Below are 19,446 nucleotides of genomic sequence, written 5' to 3'. Positions count from 1 at the left end.
TGATGCCAATAACATCATTCAAGCTTTTGCAAATCGATTTATATGATTTAAAAAAAAGCTAACAGTGAACATATAGATGAGAAAATAGGTCATAAATCTTCCATGAACCGTTTGACAAAATCGAAAGTATAAATTGCAAACTCATGTAAAACATTGTATAGAAAGGATACAATATCGAGTTATATGATTAAAAAAAGAAAAGGAAACAGTAAATGTAAAAGGAACTTACCTCTTGTGCGATTCCCGACTACATAACGTCCTTCAAATTCGACCTCCATAAGCTTTTATATCGACAATCTTTAACGATAAAACGCAAGTAATCTTGAAGAATCCCAATGTTCCAGCTTCATATTGGTTGCATATCATCGAATCACAAAAACCATGAGATTATTGATAGGTAATGTGAAAGAAACTGATGTAGAAGGATCCCCCAATTTCAGCTTAAAGATTCTTGCAAATCATCGGAGAATCAAAAAAAAACCCAAACTTGGAACTATAATGTAACTAATGAAAGGTGAAGGGAATAAGACGGATGAAGGAAATAAGTCGGATATTTTGGAGATGAAGAAGGTAGGTACGATTAATTGGGATATATATTATCAGTCTAATTAAAAGTAACAAATACCCTAATTTAATATTGCATAAATTAAGGAGATAAACGTATTTTAACCTTTTACACTTTAAGGACATAATTTTGAAAATTAACAAAAATGGATTGTTCTCGCGTTCTCAACCTTTTACGTATTCTCAATATAACTTACATCTATATATACAGACAAAATTGCAAAAATTAGATCCTGGGGCATGCATTTTTTTGGGTTTTAGTCCAAACCACGACTTTTTTGGATTGGTGGTCCTTTTAAGCTAGTTTCATTGCGTTTTTGGTCCCTCCAAATAGTGAAATGACTATAATACCCTTAGGGTATTTATTTTTCAATTTTTTTAAATTTAATATTTATTTGAATTATTAAAAAAAGAGGGGCCCGCCTCTCTCGCTCTCTCTCTAATCATAAACACACTCGTCTTCACTTGTTCTTCCTCCCATCGATTCAGATCCACTTTTCTAAATCCCTAAATAAACATCGATCATAACTCAACACATAAACAGAAACTAAATATGAGCTAAAGGGTATTTCCTACAATCTGATTTTAGCAACGCCTGTTCCTTCATAAAAAAAACTCGTCGTTCTAATTCCTCCATAACTCTGCCTTAGACTATCCACATATATCTTAATAGTCGGCTGTAAATCCTCAGGCGAAATGCTCTCAATTATCTTCGTTGAGAAATTCTCCTGTTGTAGAAACCCTTCACAAGGCTCCGACTCCGATTTCACAATGCTCTGGTGGGTTTGGTTCTTTTCATGGCCCATCATCATCTTCCTCAGCCACCTGCAAATTTGATTTTTGATTTAGGTTATGATCAGTTCTTGAACACATAACGGGTGCATCTTGATTTATCCATTTACCCCTAAATCAATCAGAGCAGAGCACCGGAATACCTTTTAAGATCTCACCGGAGAGGTTTCCACTAGATGAAGATGAAGCAGCTGAATCAATCGTATCTCTCTCGTCTTCTAGGTCAAAATCAACGACCCTCTCTGATGTCGTAATCTCGTTTTCATCTTGGACTAACATCCCCTCTCACCGTCTCCTTATGAAATCACCCATCAAGAACCCTCTGTACTTTCTTTCGTTACAAGCAGATCACACAGATCTCCATCTCCCCTTTAGCTCTATCAATTAAAAAACTAAATCGAGTCCCAAAACATTTCTCTTTCCTTTTGATAAACCTAACACACCACCAATTTCGTTATTTTTGTATCATCCTTTTTGATAATTTGATTTTTAATGGCTTTGAGTTATAGGTGAGGTGAACAGTAGAAGGTCTGTGGGTTTTTTTCTTAGCTGGAGAGAGAGAGAGAGAGAGAGAGAGAGAAAGAGAGACAGAGACAGAGAGAGAAAGAGAGAGAGAGAGAGAGAGAGATGTGGGCCCAAATTAATTAATTATTTTCCTTTTCATTTAAATTAAATAGAAAAAACATAAAAAAATCAGAAGGGTATTACAGTCATTTAAGTTTATCGAGGGACCAAATCTGGAACGAAACTAGCTCAAAAGGACCACCAATCCAAAAAAGTCAGGGTTTGGATTAAAAACCCAAAAAAAATGTATACCACAGGGACCATTTTTGCAATTTTGTCTATATATATATATATATATATATATATATATATATATAGATATAGAGAGAGAGAGAGAGAGAAAGAGAGAGAGAGAGAGAGAGAGAGAGAGAGAATTACTAATCTAGCTCGATTCCCTAATGGATTTTCCATTTTTAGCCAAAATTTACAAATTAGCCAAAAATAGTCATCAAAACCGTAGACAAATACTATCGTCTACTATTTCACCTCACTCATCCATGGTTTCAATTTTGTATAAAATACAATTCATTTTCCCAAAACAAAACCATAGGTCATTTTATTCTCTAGAGTTTGCTCTCAAAAGTCTACGGTATCCTAAACCGTAGACCATAAAATGGTCTACAGTTTCGGCCAAAGAAACTACGGTTTGATTTATTTATTTGCTTTTATTATTTTATTATTTTTTTGATTTTTTTTAAATAACAACACTGCATTATTTATGATGTTTTATACAAGCTACAAAATATATATATATATATATATATATATATATATATATATATATATATATATATATATATATACACACACACGAAAACCATAGGTTCCTAAGAAACCTAAAGTGTGCAAGTATTTAATGCACTTTTTTTGCATTGAACGGTTGGTATATCGTATGGTTTTTAGGAACCAATGGTTATATATATATATATATATATATATATATATATATATATATATATATATATATATATATATATATATATATATATTATCTACTAATTATCCTATTAAACAACAAAAACAAAATAATAATAATAATAATAAAAACCTTCAAGATTGGAAGATGCAGGTTGTTGTTTTTTTGATGCTCCATTGAGAGAGATTTCTAAGATACACACACAAGCAATAAAAAAGTTTCTCTTTTCTGGGTTAACGAGACCTGAAACTGTAGCCGGTCAACAAGAGAGTAGTCCAAAGATCCCAAACCATTGTCAACGTCTCATTTACCGTAGTCAACTTCATTTTGATCGTAGGTTACTTAATAACCTACAGTTTTTGTGGCTAATTTTATCTAATTGCTAATTTGGATTAAAAATAGAAAAATAATTAGGGGATTTGGCTAGTTTTGTATTTTTCTCATCATATATATATATAGGAAAAGTGAATATGTGACTGTTATGTACCTAAGCTTAGGTATAAAAGCTTTTAAATGGTGTTTTAAAAAAACAAATTCAATTTCATTTTCTTTTAGTTTTGTTTTAATAGAATACATTGAATTAAGTTCAATTATGGAATAAAAAAAGATCAATTATATATATTTTTATTGCAAATAATTATTGAAGTTTATAGAGAAAATAAAAAATCAATATTTTTTAACAAATGTAACTCAAACGTTTTGTCTTTCAATTGAATAACTATATCCAATGATTTTTTGAAAAGCTTGATTCAGTAATAAGATTTTCTTATTTTATATTTTATTCTATTAGTTTTCATTTAGAAATTAGTAGGTTGATTAAATGGTCATGACTTTTAATGTTTTAAGTTTTTAGACACAATGAAGAAAAAAAACATAAATTTGGTCGATTTAGTAAGTCACGTGATTAAAGAAGAATAGTAAAAGAGATATCACGATTAATTTGGATATAAATGGATCAAAACTACAATGTTTGGAGGGTTTTATATATAAGCGTAGGTACATGACAACCACATATTTCCTAAGCCTATATATATATATATATATATATATATATATATATATATATATATATATATATATATATATATATATATATATATATATATATATATATATATATAAGAAGTTTAAAATAAGGAATATTGTACCAAATCAGTTGGTAACAATATATTAATAATTGGAAACTAGTACTTAATTTTTCAATTTAAAATTTAAAATTGTCATTTTGTTATTGATTGATTATATTTAAACTACAAAGAATGTTATGAAATACATATCAATAAGCTAAATTGCTATTTTAAGTCTTAACATTATATGTTTTACAATATTACAGGAAAATATACTCGCAGTATTGTTTTAAAATATTAAAATACGATTGCAAACAATTTATTGTATGAGCACTAGAATATTACAACATTTCGTTAGAAAAAAAAAATTGTTTGACGTTTTCAAAAAAATCGGCTTGTCTTGTGTGTGTGTGTGTATATATATATATATATATATATATATATATATATATATATATATATATATATATATATATATAGAGAGAGAGAGAGAGAGAGAGAGAGAGAGAGAGAAAAAGAGAGAGTGTGAAAGTTAATTTCAACTGTTTATGCTATCTATTATGTTATGTTATTATATGTATGTATGATTGATTATGTAACAATCATTTTAGTTATTTTAATAAAGTAATTTATATATATTAAATGCTGATGATTTTATTAATACTTATTATTTTCAATATGTAATATGCATTAATTACTTTTTTAAAATAACTAAAATGATTGGTCCATAATCAATCTTAAATGCACACAATAGATAGTTAGAAGACAATCTTTTATATATATATATATATATATATATATATATATATATATATATATATATATATATATATATATATATATATAGAGAGAGAGAGAGAGAGAGAGGTTTAAGATAAGAAATATGTACCAAATCAGTTCGTTACATTATACTAATTGGAAACCAGTCACAAATTTTCCAATTTAAAATTTGAAATTGTCATTTTGTCAATGATTGATTATATTAAAATTAGAAAGAATCTTACCAAATACATATAAACAAACTAAAATTGCTATTTCATACCCTAAAAAGTGGTTAAAATGTTGCTATATGCATGAGTAATCGGGTATTGTTGATTTAATTAATTTTTTATTTTTATTGATCATATATCATGCTTGGTTTATAATATTGATTTTACTTTATTGTTTTATTTTATTTTAAATTTCTACATATCAGTCTTAATCTATCTTTATTTGATGATAATGTTATTTTTCAGTGTCCATTTAGTTTTTGTTGAAGATCTAAAGAGTTAATCTATCTTTATTTGATGATAATGTCAAAAAGGTTATTTTATTGTTATATAAGTTTTTTATTTCTTTTTTAACAGAGAAAAAGCTTATTATTATTAAGGCTAGGTACGTATTAGAAATTTTATTAAGTTACACTATATCGAAGAAACTCTAAAATGGTGATAAAGACCAGCTATTCCAATCACGATTTGTAGCGTGCGCCCTTGTTTTAAACCACATGAAACTATTCGCCTTTATTTCTTCATAGATCACCATCGGGACAAACTTTTGCAATTGAATGCTTTGTTGTTCCTTGGTTTCTATAGAATCCAGATTCCAGCATATCGGAAGTAAAATCGAGTGAAGGACTTTCTTTACCTTTCAAGGACATGCAGAGTGAATCCCTATACTAATAAAAAAATAGTTGTTTTGTCATGTGTCACCATATTAGACATCCTAATTAATATGATGTCACTTGTCAATCAATTAATTCTTCATTTCAAATTTATTAGACCTCCTAATTAATATGATGTTACTTGTCAATCTATTTATTTTCCGTTTTTCATTTTAAATTTTATATTATTGTTTACATTAGTTCCCAAATAAAAGTTATCCGATATAAATTAAAAATTAATTTCACATATTTATTTGAATCAACAAATATAATTTTACATAACTAATAAAAATATCTCTTAATTAATAATTTATCTAAAATAATTGATTAACAATTTTGAATTTTTACAATAAAATTTTAATTAATTTTGTAACCGTGGTTCCCATGGATTATAAATTAGTATGAGTATAAAAGGAGGTCGTTAATTGAGCTAGGGGTAAAATTGTCTAAGTTGTAACAGTTACCAATAATACTCCAATCTATTTGAGCGGAAGTATGTGTAAAGTAGGCGTGCCACAGTTTCAATTAACTCCTAACAAAAGTGCTAATTTCGATTTGGTATCGAAAACCCTCTCCTCAATAATGCATCTAGTGTCTAGATTCTCCCTAGACTCGCTCTCCGGCAAAACTAATAGATTTTTAGGGATGCTCATTTGTTCCGGTTGAAACTGTTGGTGTCGAAGGTATTATATTTTTGTTCAATAAATTTTCTAAATGCATTGATTATAAATTTACCAGAGTTGTCGCATACGATGACTAATAATCCTTTTGAACATCAAAGTTATGTTGATTAATAAGATTGCAACAACTATGAAGTTGCAACCAATCCGATTCTTTGAGAATTCCACGGTTCCAACACCAATTCCGGCCCTCAAACGTAGAGATGGCAAAAACTGACACGACATGAAACCCGACATGAAATCGACAAGAAATAAATAGGTTTGGGTAAGATATTTCAACCCATTTAATTAAACGGTTTGACACGACCCGATACGAAAAATAAATGGACAAGGTTAGGGTTGAGAATTTCAATTCGAATATGACTCGAAAATGACCTGTTTATATGTAAGTTTTCTGAATATTTTAAATAAACTAGAAAGACAAAAAACCAAAACAATATGTAAAAGAAAACATTTGGATTGACTCATTTTGTAACGTGTGATACACTTAGCCGTCTTAATCAAGACTTTCATTTTCAGTATCGTCCAAATTACACAGTCCCCTCAATCATTCCTTCCTCCCCGTGATCCCATCCTTCTCCTTCCAACTCATATTCATTTTATTTTGCTCTCTTAACTTACTATAAATTTAGTCATTCTGTCTCCCAACTATTATATTTCCTTTCCACCTATCCAAGTTATACTATTTAAACATGTTTAGGCTATGTTTGGCGTATAAGCTGAAAAACTAGCTATAAGCTATAAAGCTAGCTGATAGTTGAAAGCTAGTTGTTAGATAAAAAGTTAGTTGTTAGATAAAAAACTAGTTGTTAATTAAAAAGCTAGCTGATAAAAAATAATGTTTGATAAAATTAGCTGAAAAGCCAGATGAAATATATATAAACTACATAAAAGGACATTTAAAAGTATGTTTTTCTATAATTAATTAAGGGTATATTTGGAAAATTTTAAAAAAACTCCTAAAAAGCTAGTCTAAGTAGTTTTTCAAAAAGCTAGCTTATAAGCTACTTTTTGGTTTGCCAAATATAACAACATAAAAAAGCTTGAAAAATAAGCTAGCTTATCAGCTAGCTGTGGCGCGCCAAACACAACCTTAATGTTTGAACCTCACATGCCACGAAGCACTTTAAGGTATACCCTAACCCGAAACCTGACACGAGCTCGACATGAAAATAAACAAGTTAACACGACATGACACTTTAATTAAATGGGTCGGGTTAGGGGTTAAGCTCTCTCAACCCGTTTAATGTTTTGACACGCCACGAACCCGACATGACACGACACGTTTGCCAGGTCTACTCAAACTCCATGTAACCCTCTTCTTTTGAGCACATTATTTCTTTTTTAGGCTTCCGTCCTGAAAAGGTCAATGAATATAGTTCAGTTTTGTTTCCATGTCTCATTTTAATTAAGTTGCATCAAACAAGTGTAGGACTAGCCTACTTGGTAGAGGCTTTGCCTGTTAGATTGAAGGTCTTGAGTTCTAACCCAGACGTGAATAATTTCGTGATACTAACTTCTAACCATTAAATCCGTCGTTCAAAAAAAACCAAGATATATTGAGATTAAAATCACAAAAGTTATTATGAACAACAACAACGATAGTCTCCCAGTGGAATGATAAGTTTAATTTTAAGTTGATGAATTTGAAGGAACTAGTGGAGAGGTGGATTGTGTTCACAATATTAATGATTTGTAACAGAGCCATAAATAATAAGGAATAAGGTATTGAGATACTACCAAGGATAGATTTAATTAGATTAGCCTTCCACCAAATTAGAGCGATTTGCATTTCTAATCGAATAATTTTGCTTGGAGTTTGTCTACAGCCCCTTCTAGATTTTGATTTTGGTAAGAAGCATATTGGCACCCACAGGTAGCCACAAATAAATGAATGGGAAGGAAGTTTCTTGAAAATAAAGTATCAATACCATGTTATCAATTTATGTCGGGATAAGAAATAGCAAATACTTTCTCTTGGAAAAATTCACTTTGAGACTAAAGGCTTGTTGAAAGTAACGAAGGATTCAAATAAGCTTTTGAAAGTTAGAAGTGCAACAGTCTTTGGAAAAGTTTACTTTTCAGAATGAAGGCTAGTTGAAAGTAACGAGGGATTCGAGTAAGGTTTTGAAAGTTAGAAGTACAACAATCTCTATGAAGATGGCGTCATCTATATAGAGTAAATGTGATATAGTAGAACCTTGGTTAGGAGTTGTGAGACCGTGACAAAAACACCTAATGATTGGGCATTGATCATGATCGCATGGAGGGCCTCCATGGATATAATAAATAGGAAAGCATATAGTGGATCTCTTTGCCTAGCTTATTTTTTAACATCAAATTCTGTTATTGGAGCCATGTTTAGGAGTATGTAGGTTCTTGATGAAGAAAGATAACAGGTAATATATTATCTCCATTTATCAAGGTAACCCATTAGAGCCATGAAGAAGTCTAAAAAGTCCCAAATTATTTTTGAAGTTAACCTTGAAAACTATGGCTTTTTATGTGTAAAGCAGATATTGCAACAGAACAATGATGCTTGGTTAAAACCGATTTATACGTTGGATGTTAGGAAAGTTAAAGAGAGTCACAATATGTGTTTTAAGAGACTTATAGTTCAGAAAAGGGAAACAAATAAAAGGCATTATAACAAACCCAAGAAATCAAGAAATGGCATGAATGATAAGTCTTGTATATATTACAGAGAGATAAAAAAAAACCAGAAGAGGAACTGCTCCTCATATCTCACTGAGTAGAGTAAATCTGGTAAGAGTAACACTTCATATATCTATATGATAGAACTAGTTACTTTGCATGTGACATTAATAATTGATATTTTGTGCATATGTTTAAAAGAATTAAGTAATTGATTAGAGGTGGATTAGTATTCCATTCTAGAGACATAGAAAATGTTGTAGTAATTACTTAAACTTTTGAATGCTCAAAATCTAACAATCTACTTGAAATCCAATGTCTAAGACATACCCAAGCTAAAAAAAAAAAAAAAAACTTGATGAACTTGAACTTTTTTATGTTCAAATGTGTACATATATGCACTTTTTTTTGTGTTTTTTGACATTTTCAATTTACAAATCTTATAAATATTGGTATTAGAATTTCATCGTTCTGTTGATTTGAAATAAAAAATACAAAATACGTACATATGCACATTTCAAAAAAAAATTCATGAAATATTTTTTTGAGCTAAGATATGGCTTAGATGCACCAATTGAAGAGTAATAGTGGTCTTTGTTATGATAAATGTTAGAAGTTCTCGAGTCTCGCATATATTTGAGTTCACAAATTTTATGTCATTATTAAGTAATGAATAAATGAATACTCACAGGTTAAAACTAAAATTAGAATTTATTACAAATATGCACATACATAAATTTATAATAGAATAATAACTTTATAATCAATATATGAATAATAAGACGTTAATATTCATATTATAATTACTTCAACAATACACATATACAACATTCATCGCAAAATAATAACATAAACATAATATTTTTACGTTTTCACATTATTTACTATTTTTATTTGAACTTATATATATATATATATATATATATATATATATATATATATATACACACACACACACACACAAAGAGAGAGAGAAAGAGAGAGAGAGAGAGAGAGACTTAGTTTCAGATGAGAACAATTATGAATTTGAGAATGCGAGAATAAATTTTGGTCATATATTTCATTTTTCAGCAAAATGCTACAACATACTGGCACAATGGGGGAGATAATATTCATATTTTAATATAAATGTAAGTATATTCACATATAAATCTAACACATCCCCTCTCATCTGCCACTACCACCTCTATTACCTCTACCACCAACTCCGCCACCATCATTGTCACCAACAACTCTGCCACCTACCAACACCACCACCTCCACCACCACTAATACCACCATTGTCACCGCCATGCTACCCTTGCCGCTGCCACCACCACCCCATCCGCCATATTTATAGTTGAATAATAACTTGTTAATGGACAGATACCTTATTTATATATGAATATAGTTATTTATATATGAATAAGTATATATACTTATTCAGATATGAAAAAAATTTCGTTGGCATCAACACCTCTGCCACTCACCAACACTACCATAATAACTGCCACTGCTAGTACCACCACCACCACCACCACCACTACCTTCAACATCTATACCACCAATTGTTGAATTAAGGTGTTTAAGGTCTTAACTAAATTGGTATAATCTTGAAGAATAAAAGTAAAGTCCTTTTTGGGTTGCCCTCATAACTATGAAATGGCTTGGACTAATAATAGGAGATATATAAATGATTTATTAATAAATTATTTGATTTATATATTAATTTGAAGTAGTAATAAGTAATTAAAATTTAATTTGGGATTAAATTTGTGATAATTATAATTAATTAGAGGTATAGGGACTGAGCTGTAATTATTCAATAGTTGAAAAAAGATAGGATCTAGAACGTCCCTATGAGGGGACAGTTTTACGGACATTAGATAGGGTTTTCGAAAGCCACCAAATTAGATAAAGAAACTATATAATTGTTGGATTAAAATATTATTATTTTGAATTCAAATCTAGGATTTATATGATTATCTAACATCTATATAAAGGTCCATATCCCTTGGATTTCCAACCACTACATCATCCCATAAGAGAAATCTGATTTCCTCCCCTCTCCCCTCTCTTTTATTCAATCCTAGGGTTTCCTAGGGTCTTGGCTGTGACACATTAGAGGCTACCACACAATTGGAGCTTGTTTTCTAAAGAGATCTTCAAAGTGTTTGATAGCCTAATTCGAATTAAACAAATGTATGTCTTCAACTTGTGATTTCGATAATCATAAGGTTCTAATGTTGTTTCTTCAAAGTATGTTGATATTAATAGTGAAAATACATAGATCTTATTTTTGGTTACATGTACCCTTATCTGTTAAGTAAAATTCCGCAAGTACAATGATTTTGTAACCTAAAAACCTCAATAGTGGTATCAGAGACATGCTTGTTCAATTATTAGTGCGTAAAGATGAAACTAGAAAATGATAAAAAAAACATGTTAATTGTAGGGTGTGCCATGCCTAAGGTTAGGCGCGGTGCGTCTTCTAATTAATTTGGAATTTAGAGATTTGCTTACCTAATTCGAATTGCAGGTTAATTATTAGTCATTATCTGTTATTTTATTTTATTAAAATCCGAACTATTAATGCTTGATAGTTATAAAACCCTAATTCGAATTTTGAGGAAGTAAATATAATAGGAAACAAAATTTAATTATAATATAATTAAATGGAATTGAATTATCATTAATGGAATTTAGTATATTTAATTAATGGTATAATTAAAAGATAAGTAATAAATTCAAAATTGGTTTAAAAGATTAATTAATTAAATGTTAATTTAGTTAATTAAATTTTAACCTTGTGTTTTGAAAATGTTTTAAAATACACCTTATACATATGTATAAGAGTATAATACCATATGTATAACTAGAAGTCAGCAAATCAATAGTAAGCCTCATTCACAAAGTCACACTATAAGAGAAGTATAATAAAATGACTTATAAAATGACCGTTGAGTGTGCATCCTTTTCACATACAACTTCTTTGTGTGGTGAGGGTCGTTAGCCGAACGGGTTTTACAAGACACTAATCACATTAAAAGTATAATATATAATGTATTACAACCTTCCATAAAATCAGACTCTACTTACTTTAGGGAAAATGTGAAAATGTATGTTAATCTAAGAAAATGCACATCATTTATTTTCAAGTCGTTAGTAGAGCGTACATGGCTAACCGGCACAATAATGTGGGACTACAAAGATGTAATGATCTTACATATTCAAATTTATGGTTATTGATGCATCATATGTGGTTAACCGACACGTCAATGTTAGATCATAAACATCCTCGAGGATGTCACACAAGTTTGCATGGTTATTCACATATTGTTTGTGATTCTCAGCATCCCAATCACAAATTGAAGTGCATATTCTAAGATTAAACATGTCATTGTAATTCAATGAATCTAGAAAGGTTTATGAATTTCCTATTAGATTGATATTGGTAAACTGCTTTAACTGCCTAATATAAATTCGCAACTAGATTACGATATCCCTATTCTTAATTTCAAATTGTATTAATGGATCATAGCCTTGAATATTAATATGAGTTAAAATATGAAGGATTGAATCAACTAACTAAAATATTATCTTTTATTTTAGATGTCTAGAAATGGTGATCTTCCTCCTCCTCCAACCACTTACAACTTTAATCTCTTGTTGATTGTAACACCTTATCCCAAATCGTTTCCCATTTGTGTAACATCCTGTTTCAGATTGTTTTGTGATTTAAGGCCCGTGGGCTGTAATTTGGGTATGACAAGGTTTTGAGGCTTTAAAGAAGAAATGTTCAAACCCTTTTGGATGTGGGTAAGGTAGGTTGTATGATAAAAGAGTTCAGTTTGTGCTTTAGAGCCTAAGGGTATCGGTAAAGGCGTTGGTCTGAACCTTCCATGAATTTTGGATCTGAGTTCGAGTGGGTTTTAGGAAAAATAAAAGTTGATAGAAGTGTAGGGCTTCTCACTATCTATTCGTGGATATAAGGATATTGGAAACGGACTTATAACAAAGAAGTTAGGGCCTTTGGAAGTTTGGTGGTTTTATACGTAGGGCATAAAGAAAGAGTACGCGGGTCGTACTAGTAAAGAGAGCAATACACGGGGCGTACCTTGAGTACGCTGGGCGCACTGACCAGGATGGTCGTGATTGCTCTTTGGAGTACGCTGGGCATACCATATGTACGTTGGGCGTACTCTAATTAGAACCAAACCCTATTTTAGGGTCTTGGGCCCTATTTAAGCTCCTTATCTCATAACATAACTTTAATATCTTCAGCCTCCGTCCCTCTAAACCCTAGAATCGACCCGTAGCCTCCATTTGAGTGATTCTTGAGCCTTTTGGTGATTTTGTGGGTTTTTGGTGCTTATTGTGGCAGAAGGAGTTACTTAAGGAAGCATTTCTTGGCTTGGAACTTATGGATCCAAGCCTTAATCATATTGATCTAGCTCAAGAAAGTATAAAGTTTGAATCTTGGTGGCTCTCTCATGTGGATCTAGTTGGGTTATGACTTATTATGTTTGGCCTCTTTATGGAGTTAGAGTCCTTAGAATCATGTTTGCGCCCCTTTGAGCCATGCTAAGGCTTAAATCCGTCGACTTTATGGATTAATTCATTATTATGGGATTATTCTAAGGTTTTGGATGCCGAACTTAACACATAAAGTCATTAGAACAAGAATTGGAATTTTTTCAGGAACGCCGTGCGTAATCCCTGGGAACGCGGTGCGTTCCGACATGAGTCCCCGTCATGCGATCCGACGACGAACGTCGTGCAATCCGCCTTTGAACACTATGTGTTCGTCTGATCAATGGAGTTTTGGGCTTGGACTTGGACTTGTTTTTGAGGTTGGCCATTGCTGTTTTGGGCCTTATTGGGTTGCCCTATTGGGCCTAGGGAGTTATTGAGTTGGGCCTTAGTGGGCCTAGTTTGGGTTTGGCTTTTGAGGCTTGTTTAGATTGGGCCTTGTGCTTTGGGTATAACCGTGAATATTATCTGGGAATGATCTTGTTTAGCTTTGTGAGTGGAGCTGTTGCACAGCGGACACGAGTGTAGGATCTGCTATCGATTGACTAAGGTGAGTCTTCTCACTATACTTACCTATGTTGTTATATTATTTTGTGTATATATATTGTGTTATGAACGGAGGGTCCATATCGAGACGTGAGACCGGAGGGTCTTTATTAAGATATAGCCATGAGAGTCTAATTATTGTGTATATGGTATTTTGGGGAACTCACTAAGCTTCGCGCTTACAGTGTTGATTTAAATGTTTTTCAGGTATTTTTGTAGATTCTGGGAAGGTAGAGGCATGATTGTACACATTCGTCAGCTTATGATATCTTGTGGTTTTTTGGATACTCTGATATAGTTTTGATAATGATTTAAAATTCTTTGATGAATTGGATTTATGAATAATGTTTGGTGAACTAAAAATGAAAAAATTTTGTTTTAAAATTTGAGGTGTTACAATTTGGTATCAGAGCCTTGGTTTGAGGGATTCGGGCACACCCTCGGGTATGTCTGGACTCAAACTGAGGAGTTGATAACTTTTCAAAAGAAATGATTTTTCATCACATGATTTTCCAAGGAAGTTAAATAGTTTTAAAAGCAGGTCAGAAGCGGTGTACAATTAGCCAAAGCCTGAGCGGTGATTTTCGAAAACACCCTTACTTGATTATCTGTTGTGATGAGTTGTTATTATGAGCTGATAGAATTGCATGTCAGTTTAGGGCTAGGGATCTACTTAGTATTGCATGCCAGTATGCCTGCTTAGGACAGATGCCTTTATGCATGTTATGTGAGTTGGTAGTGTTGCATGCTTGTGATTAGTGATCTCCAGGAGTTGTGAGGTAGGATTGCCTGAGTTTGATGACGCATTTTGTGTTGTGGTTAGAGTAGTAGGGTTGTATGCTAGTGTGGTTTCATGTGTTGGTTTGGATAGCCTGTTTAGGTTATATGTTGATGGAGGTTGCTTGATGCCCGAATGCTGCTTGCTTTGTGCTTTTAGAGACTTCCTTTAATATCGACTAACTATTATTCGAATATGTTAGGTTGCATGTTACATGGATTAGATAATTTTAGAAGGTTAGATTTAGCTCTATTGTACAGCTCTCTTTTGAGTCTAACCGTTGTAGGGTGGGATCTTGAAGTCGAAAAATTATCTAGTGCATGTAGCATGGAATTGTATTCGAGAGGTAGTTAGTAGGTATTAAAGGGAGTTCCCTTTTGTAGCCGACGGTGGAAATAGGGGTGAAGGGAATCCTAGGAGAGCCTAGGGACTTATTTCAGTCCGATGAGTGCGTTGTATAACGATGAGTATTCGCTGGAGAGCCGGTATATGGAATTAGATTGATCGATAGCGGAGTTGAGTAGAGGATGTTGGGTTTTGAGAATTCTAACACTCCTATGGTGTACATGCAACCCTATAAACCTTGGATCTATGTTTTCTCTATTATACATGCAAATAAGAACTTTCCAAGGCTTTAATCCTAACTAGCATACTATGAGGCAACTATACTATAAAGACTAGTTAAATGACATACCTTTTGGTGTAGCTTGATGTCTCTAAGCTTTAAGAGCTTAGCCCCAATAGTGTGGAAGCCTCAAGTGGAATCACAAATCACCAAAACACCTTGGAAGACTTTGAGAATAAGAAGACTTTGGTTCTCTCTAGTGAAATCAGCTAGCCCTCTTAGTGTACCCACACTAGTGCCAATTTCACCAACCAAGCACATCTTTATATAGTGTGGAGACTAGGGTTTAAACCCATGACCTTTCATTTCATATGATCCATGGGTTAAACAGTCCATGGACTATCCATGAACGCTTAGCCCATCCTAAATGAACTCTGCCCATTCCATATATATAAGCGTCCATATTTAATTAGTTCATTTTGATCACTTAATTAATTCTAAATTAAGTCTTGATCAATACTAATTAGATAATATGATTTCATATTAATATATTAGAACTTATAATATATTAATATAAATTTGATGAGAATAAATCTAAGATCGATTAGATCTTTCACAGATAAGAATATGAATATCAAACAAGACAAACACAATAATGATATGAACACAGAATGAAATCAAAGATGTGCTTCTGATTCAAATAAAGTCACGCCTCAGTAGAGCTTGATAAAGAACTTCCACTGTAGAGGCGAGCTAGGGTTTACAAAAACTCAAATAGAAAAATAATTATAGCGTTTACTACAAAGACCGCATGTATGCATCTTATATACTAAACCCTAGAACAAAACATGCATGGTTGGACATGCCTAATACCGGCAACCAAAACTGGGCTAAGGACCAAGCCCATGACGCAACATAATAATCCCAACAATCTCCCCCTTTGTGTCAAATGAGGCGAGAGATTATTTCTTCTGTGTTGGCTTCATAGTCTTTATCACCTTGAACAGCCGAGGGATTATTGCAAGAAGTGTCTGCCGAAACTGGATATACCACCTGAGCATAACGGTGAATAACTTCTTGTCAGCTGCAGTGTTTTGATCACACCTCTGAATAATCTCCAAAATATGTTCCAAGCTAGCAGTTGAGAAGAGGTGTTTGTCAACAAGAGCGAATAGGCACTTCTGTCCTTCACCCCTGACGAACATTACAGTGTGGTACTTCAAATCAATCTTGTCCTTGACTATTGAATTAACATTGCCTGCTCTGCCCATAGTTTTGATTGTGGTTTGCTTGTGAATGGTAGAAGCAATCTCTTGGTCCATCTTCGTTACCTCGTGAATGTAGCACACAAGCATTCGCTTGACATGGTCAATGATTGGCTAATACTCCCCTGGATTTGACAATAAAATATTGTTGAGGAGTATCCATTCATGGGGATTAAGGTTTGGTAGATCAGCAAGAGTGAAGCTATGAGCCGAGCCTTCAGAGCCTCGAGTCACTTTGAATTTAACATTAATGAACTTCCCTGCTGAGTAGGGCTTCAAAACCTTGACAGTTGTAATTTTCTTCGAACTCCAGGTCAAGTACTGGGGTTGAGCAAACTCTAAGTAGAAATCCAACAGATCCATATCCACCTTTGGGTCTGGAGATGGGATGGCAAAAGTCGATTAAAGCAGTGAAAAATGAATGCCTTTCGCATGATTGGCATGTCAAACCGTGTGTCCTTGGAGTTATCAAGCCCAAATGACATCACAGGCTCAAGCCAAAGTGTGCTTGGCTCATCAATGGCACACCTTTGAAGCAAATCTAGACTCCAGTCAGGAAAAATGCACTTCTTCTTTTCTAGGAGCTCCTTCTCCTTTTGCTTTTGCTCAAGCTCAACATAAACATCATCTTCATTATCAGTGTCATCCTCCCCATTCTTCTTCTTCTTCTTGTCTTTATTACTGACCGAAGCTTCATTACCCTTCAGTTTAGAAGATGGTTTTGGTGCAGGAGGAGTTTGAATTTTTCCCTTCTCTCCCCCTTGTTTCGGCTAGACACTAGTCACCGGACCACCCTCAATACAACTAAGGATGTCCAATGCTTGCCTGAGTTTGTCAGCCAAGTGTCATCTGATAGTAATGGTGATGATGGGATCATGCGCTTCAAGGAGATGAAGTAGGATGGAGTGAACGTCAGCAACAGAGTTTCGTATAACCTCCCTTTCGGACTTCAAGTCATTGAGCTCGGCAATGGCAATATGAAGCTTGAGATTCTTCATCTTCAGCTGACAGGTCCTCCTGTCAAGCTCATCCATGATACGATTCTCTACAGCTAACTCTGCCTCCAGTTGGATCACGCGATCATTAAAATTAGCATGCAGAGTTTCGTTGGCATCTTCGATCGCTTGGCGTGCAGCTTCAAGTTTGGACCTTTCAGATTGAAGATAACGTTGAAGTTTATCCACCGAAGCATTGATAGTTTGAGCATTCTTCTTAGCAGCCGCCTGCAAAGAATCTATAAATAAGAGTGCCTCATAAATTAGTTTATCGACTTTCGCGGTCGCTTCCTTGCACTCCTTGGTGGAAGCCTCAACAGCGAGGGAGGCGTTCTGACATTAGGAAGTGGAGGCATCAATAGCCTTAGCTGCAGAAGTAAGGGAGGCATTGTGTTCTTGAACGACAGAGGAGAACAAAGCCTTTAAAGCAGCTTCAGAGTAAGCCTTAGAGGAAAAGGATGAAAGCATTTGATCGATTTTGTCGTTTACTGCTTTGAGATGACGCTTGGTAACAGGTTCATCATCATCTTCATCACTCTGTACACGGTAAGGACTAAAATAAGTGGAATTAAATTCCAAGTCCTCACCGCCTATAACTAGGGTGGTGTTTGTAGACGGAGTAGGAGATAAGGGTTTGGTAGTGGTTGGAGGTTTGGTTGTTACTGGTGGTTCGGTTGTAACCGGTGGAGTGGGAGCTATAGAATGAGCCCTTTTGGTAGTGGTAGTGATAGTAGTCTCTGTGAATATAGGAGTAGGGATGGAAATAGTGGTGGACGGTTGAGTGGTGGGGATAGGAAATATTGGAGGGATGGATACTGGGATGGTAACAGGTGGAGGAGAAGGAGGTTGAGAGCTGACCGGAATTTTAGGGGTAGGGGACCGAGACGGGGTATCACCACGACCCGAAACCTCATCTTTAGAGCTTTTGCTCTCAGATTCTGAAGGAGGAGCAGATTTATGTTTGGGAGGAACATACTCTGAGTCTGAATCACTGGAAGATTGGAGTATAAGCTTCCTAGCAGGCTTCTACTTCTTCTTTGGTTGGTTTGGAAACTTGCGTCTCTTTCTAGGTGTTATCTTTCTTTCCCCTTTTTTCTGGCTTGTCAGCCTCTTCAATGGAGCGAACCATGGCTGGCATAAGCTCCCTTAGACCCGACGACGGAATCTTTCGATATTGTTGCAGAACATAACTCGCTGCAGAGACACAAGTGAGCATGGTTTCAGGAACGGATCCAATGAAGGAGTACTTGGTGGGATTTGTGACGATTATCTTAGTTGTGTGAAAAGTGGCGATGGAGGAGAGGAGAGAATCCGCCATGATTGGAACATCAAGACGATCCATTGCCCGCTTAGTGATTATAGACCAATATCGCCCACAGGAGATCTCTGAGTGTCTTGACGAAGAGACCAAGCTTTGAACCAGTTGTTGCCAAATAATGGTTCCATAATCCAAATCTATCCCATGGTACAAACCATAAAGCACAGTCATAAAAGACTTGCTTGACCCGTCTGAGCCGGCGCTTCGCTCAGAGAGTCCTTTGAATAGCAGAGTGAAAAGGCCATTCCATTGAGGAGGAAGGCAGGACTTCTTGAACTTGGTAATGATGGTGAGGGTTTCAGTATACCCCATTTGATAAAACATAGCAAACAGTTGACCAGTGGTGATGGATTCAGGGTTTACCAGGGTTTGTTCTTGAGAAAGACCAATTAGGGCACAGAAGCGGTGCTTGGAGATAGAAGTCTTCTCGTTGTGGACTTCAAAGTGAACCCTTTCAGCAACTTTGTCGTAATATGCAGTGGAGTATATGAGTGAGAGGCAGGACATTGGTACAACTTCAACTTTGGTCAGAGCTTCGACGAGAGGCGAGTATTTGAGACACTCGACGACATATAGCATGTAAGGTT

Source organism: Lactuca sativa, chromosome 9 (genome assembly GCF_002870075.4).
Source record: "Lactuca sativa cultivar Salinas chromosome 9, Lsat_Salinas_v11, whole genome shotgun sequence".
NCBI classification, from domain to species: Eukaryota; Viridiplantae; Streptophyta; class Magnoliopsida; order Asterales; family Asteraceae; genus Lactuca; species Lactuca sativa.
This window is presented reverse-complemented; position numbering follows the sequence as displayed.